Raw genomic sequence first — 5884 nt, forward strand, 5'->3', positions numbered from 1 at the left:
CATTCCATGTTGGATGGGATAGAAATGGGATGCGCTAGTCCATTTAAACAATAGATTTGCCATTTGGCTTCACCATTCACTTTTGTTGCCTTGTTTTAGTAAAATATTTTCTCCTTGTGATCAAATGGGGACGTTTGGTGAACTACAAGAAATATAATAATATAAAAAAAGTGCATTTGTGGTGGCACTTCTTAAGGAGCCCCGTGGATTGACTTGGGGTTGTTTGACCTTTTGGGTTAAGAAAAGAAAATGTTTTTTGTTCATTTCAAATCCAGAAGTGTAGCTTTCCATTTTCTATCCAACAATTCTTATCTTCCATTTTGAGCCCATGTTAACTTAACTCATTCACTGCCATTGACGGCTATAGACGTCAAAAATTAATTTGAACTATTTCTATTAGTTTACCATTTTTTCCTACTTTTTTAAGAGTATGAAAACCTATAATTTTTTTATTGTACATTTAGAACAGATATAAAATGTGTGATTAATCGTGAGTTAACTAATGAAGTCATGGGATTAATTATGATTAAAAATTTAATCGCCTGACGCCCCTAATTTTTTATATTTTCTTTTTCTTTTTTAAAAAGAAAAGATTATTCAAAATAAAAAAATTTATACTTTTTTTTTTTAAACGAGGGGCGTAGGCGGTTAATTTTTTTTTATAATTTCGTAAAAAAAAGTGGAAAAAAATGTTAAACTAATAGAAATAGTTCAAATTAATTTTTGACGCCTATAGACGTCAATGGCAGTGAATGAGTTAAATTAGCCTCGTTCGGTTCAGTTTCTCTTCTACGATGCCAAGTAAAAACCGTAACAACACATAATTATGGAACTTTGCATGTAAGTGCACTAATTATGCCGGTTCATAACACGATATAATGCTGCTTCTGCTGCACAATAGACTTTTTCCAAACCATTGGATATAATTTGAGAGCACTGTTGTTTCTTCCCTAAAAATGATTCCATGGTCTCAACCTCTTTGAAAATGGATTTAGTAGTGTTTCATGCCGCTGGAACTTCTCTCAATGTATTTGGCAGCAAGACAGAAATGTGTAAAAGTAACTTCCAGGAAAACTCCTTCATATGCTTTTCTCCTCAAACTTTCTTTTTTCTTCTAAATTACATCGTCTGAAACCAAATTTAGATAATGACTTTTTTTGTTTTTGAAATAAAAACGACTCTTTTAAAAAACACTCAACATGCAGATGGACACTTGTTATATCAAAAAAGTAATTCATCTTATGTTAGCGCCTTACTTGGTTGAAAACAACGAAGGAGTATGGGGTCACCCTGAAAGTTAAATGGAAAATAATAGCAAGAAACATTTGTAAGACTGTGACTTATTCACTGGTTGTGAAATTTATACAATAGTTCAACTTGGTGAGATATTCAACCATTCACATCTGAACTGTTATATATCTGTGTAAGCAGTATTTTTTTTTTAAACAACTCTTTTTAGAGTCTAAAAAGAGGAAACATCCTGTTAATCTGTCTCTCTTCTTGTAAAAAAAAAAAAGTGCCTATTGTCAAAACTATATTAGCAATATAAAAATTTTTTTTTTTAAACAACTACTGTTTTTTTAGCCTAAAAAGAGAAAAATCTGTTATTCTGTATTTCTTGTAAAAAAAAAAAAGTGCCTATTGTCAAAACTATATTACCAATATAAAATTCTTAATAAAAACAACAAAAAACAAAACTCTTTTTAAGAGTTTAAAAAGAGAAAAAAATCTGTCTTTCTTCTTATAAAAAAGTGCCTATTGTGAAAACTATGTTAGCATTATAAAATTCTTTAAAAAATATATATATTTAAACTATTTGTAGTCTAAAAAGAGAAAAAAATCTGTTATTCTCTTTCTTGTAAAAAGTGCCTATTGTCAAAATTATGTTAGCATTATAAAATTCTTTAAAAAATATATATTTTTTAACTATTTGTAGTCTAAAAAGAGAAAAAAATCTGTTATTTTCTTTCTTGTAAAAAAAAGTGCCTATTGCCAAAACTATGTTAGCAATATTAAATTCTTTAAAAAAAAAATTAAAAAAAACTTTTTAGACACTAAAAAGAAAAAAAATCTGTTAATCTGAATTTCTTCATGTAAAAAAGTGCCTATTGTCAAAACTATGTTAGCAATATTAAATTCTTTAAAAAAATATTTAGAAAAACTTTTTAGACACTAAAAAGAAAAAAAATCTGTTAGTCTGAATTTGTTAATGTAAAAAAAAAGTGCCTATTGTCAAAACTATGTTAGCAATATAAAAATTTTTTTTTTTAAGAAAACCACTTCTTAGAGTCTAAAAAGAAAAAAAATCATCTATTCTGTCTTTCTTCTTGTAAAAAAAGTGCCTATTGTCAAAACTATGTTAGCAATAAAATTCTTTAAAAAAACAACAACTCTTTTTATTGCCTAAGAAGAGAAAAAAATCTGTTATTCTGTCTTTCTTCTGGCAAAAAAGTGCCTATTGTAAAACAATTATTCAAACAATTAAGGAAAATAGAAGTAGATGTACTTAACTTATTTATTTATTTATTTATTTATTATTAATTTCTGTTAACACAATCAACACAGAAAATAAACCTATTTACAAAGGAGGCGAAGGGAAGCTACAGTGGATCTAAAAAGTTTACACACCCCTATTTAAACTGCACTGCAGATCAGCGACGGGCACAATTCTCACAAAAACTCCAATTATTACTTACCTGATATCAAACCACTTGGGGGGGAAATGGTTAACACAGAGTTTTGTATTTTATTTATTTTTTGGTAAATATTGATGAATTTAGCAGACTCGTGTAAGGCAAAAAAAGAGGCTGGAGCTGGAGTAGCACTTGTGGTCTATGTGTGCACATGCCTGTGCTAAAGGTTACCTTGTCATGTTTTTTAAAATTTCTTTTCAGCTGGAATGCGTCACACCTTTTAAGTGGGATGTGTCCTATTCCCACAGCAAAAGCGCCTAGTAATAAATTGAATAAACGTTTAAAAAAAAAAAAAAAATTTAAGTCAGTGGAAAATATGGGGGAAACAGCAAAATAAAATAACATGATGTGGTTTTAAATGATTTACAGGGGTCGTTCCCGCGGTCAAGCAGTGCGCCATTGTGTTGAAACCCGCAGCGTGTGTGAACCAGACATCTTATCTCCATATTTGGACTTTCAAAACAAGCACACACACTTAACATGTGACAGTGTCATTAGCGGAATGTCTTCAGATCATCATCCTGGAAAACATTGTTCCAAAATGTCACCGATAAGCAAACGTCCATACAGAAAGCTTGACTTTTATGTGCGCCTGCCGAGAGGCTCAAACAACTGCTGTTCAATCACCCCCCGAGTGTTTTCATTACAGGAAGGTGACGATCTTGACGGGGTGTGGGGGGGGGGGGGGTATATATCAACATTTTGGTGCTGCGTGGAAAAGTCTGGATGGGATAGCGAGGCCGACGCGAGACCAAAATGTGAGGATTAAGAGGCAGGCAGGAGAAAGATTACATGCTTGGCTCTATAAAAAGAAAAGGACAGTTCGAGCCAGTCGCAAAAAGCCAATAAAAACAACAGGAAAATTGTAAACAGGCGTAACGGAGAGGGGGGAAAAAAAGGAAAAAGCTTACTGTTTGGGACAAAAGATCTTGAAACATTTTTATCAAAACAAAAAAAAAGTAACCTGTTGAAAAAAACAGCAAGCAATGATGACTATAGTTGTGTTGTTAAAGTTGGAAAGAAGTTAGTAATCGGGGCCGCCTGTTTACTCCTCAGTGGGGTGCCAAAGGTCGCGGCTAGAGACTAGACAGACATACGCACAAATCGCACAATGACATGTCCTCCAACAGCACTTGATATCAAACATTATCTTAAGAGGTCAAGCAGTTCTTTTATTAAAGGCCGTCACTGATTACCCCCCCCCCCCCACCACTCCTCCACACACACAATTTAAAACAGTACCTTGTGTCTTACTAACATAACTATGACATGGTTTCTTTAAAAGATGAAACATTCTAGCACACTTTTCATTTTGTGAGGGGTACGAGTATGGGAGTTAAGATGGAGGTTTTAATGACCGAGGATGCTGGTGTTCCTGTTGATAAGGCCCACTTTCCTGTTGGGCAGGTCAGCGCCGTAAAGCTGACGTGAGCGTTTCGTAGCCCTTGTTTTCGACCAGCGCATTTATGAATATCAAGGAAAACACGGTAGCGGGATATTACCGCTCATTATCTTAATTTTTACATTTCAATTTTTGAATTCTGTATCTGCTTAACTGACTACCCCACATGGTCACTGTTACTTTGAAATGTATAAACATGGCATTGAATAAAATAAGAAGCGTTGGATATAAGATATTGAAAGTTTATGATTGCTTTCGTTTAATACACAAAAAAATGGATAACTCGGAAAACAAGGCAAATGTTTAGTCAAGTCAAAAATATTATTTACCATAATATGTTCTATGCGCCTTCACTAGTCTGAAGACAGCATTCGGATTTATTGCGTTCATGGAATATAAAGTAAGCAGCAAAATCCACCATTTTTATCCGTCTCAGAGGGCAGCCATTTTGCCGTCGACTGAAAATGACATCACAGTTGGATCGCCTGTTTTCTGCATTTGATCATGTGACATTCAAAAAATGAGCAGTGATTGGTGATTATTATGTTGCATTTGAAGACAGTCGGAAGTGGGACTTTTCCGCCTTCAAACCAGGAAGTGTGTACGGGAACGCCCCCTTGAACCCGGAAATTCCACTTGTAAGTACCCTGACTTCACCGTTGGACCACAATGTGCATGATGTCACTCTACAATGGCGACCCCTTCGGAAACAGACCGCGAATGGTAAAACACAATTTACTCGAGTATAAAACTAGATCGCTTTCTTCATTCATAAATATTTCATATGACTTCACGTAACACAACCTACGTGACAGTGTGCCGCTATCTCCCTGTATGAAATTATACGGTGAAAAACAATAAAGAACGCAAAATTGCTGGATGTCAAAATGTGTTTTTAGGACCAAAATAAAAAAACAATTTATCACTATCCGCCATTTTAGTTGCCTACTTTCGCCTCAAACGCTTTCAGGTCAGAACTGGGAAAAAAACAAATGCGCTAAGTCAGATTTCCGACCATCCCGAATGCAGCATTAGCCTTGAGCAACTGTGATGTCATTTTCAGTCGATGACAAGTGGCAAAATGGCCGCCCCCTTGAGACGGATAAAAACTGATGGATTTTGATGTGTAATTCATATAACTACCACCCACATTATTCAACTTTGACCCAAATTACTTCTTACAGTGTCATCTTGTCTCTTCACTATCTGTAAGATACTCAAAGTCTTACATTAGCATTTTATTTTATTTTTTTTTAGATAATAGTTATTGAATAATCGTAGACAGCAGAGCTTTCTGCATCACTGAATTCAATAATTTAGAGGTGGATTCCCCTGAAACAATTTCATAATGCCGCATTTCCCCTTTCCTTACGGTCAGCAGATACTCAGCTGATTCAGTCTAGTGATTTACACTTGCTCATCTTCTGTTGTGGCAGCATGGGTTCAGTTTCCACTCTATGACGCAGTGGATGATTGTCTAAATGTCCCTTTTGATTAAATGGCCACCAGTCTTTATGCTTGCTTTGATAAAAGCGCACATCTAATCTTGGCATTGTACCGCACATGATAACGCTATGATATCATGTAAGAGAGTTTTGACCAAAAAAAATGTAGCAGTATTTAATTTTCCATATTTGTATTATTTGTTTGTTGTCTCTCAGTTGCCCACTGCTGGTACTTGGGAAGTAATTTATGTGCAATTTGGGCATTAAATCTGAACCGGGCTTTTGGACCTGTGGTGTAAATCCATGCTGACTGCTTTAAATAGTGTTGACAAGTCAAATGAAGA

Source organism: Vanacampus margaritifer, chromosome 18 (assembly GCF_051991255.1).
Source record: "Vanacampus margaritifer isolate UIUO_Vmar chromosome 18, RoL_Vmar_1.0, whole genome shotgun sequence".
Lineage (NCBI taxonomy): Eukaryota > Metazoa > Chordata > Actinopteri > Syngnathiformes > Syngnathidae > Vanacampus > Vanacampus margaritifer.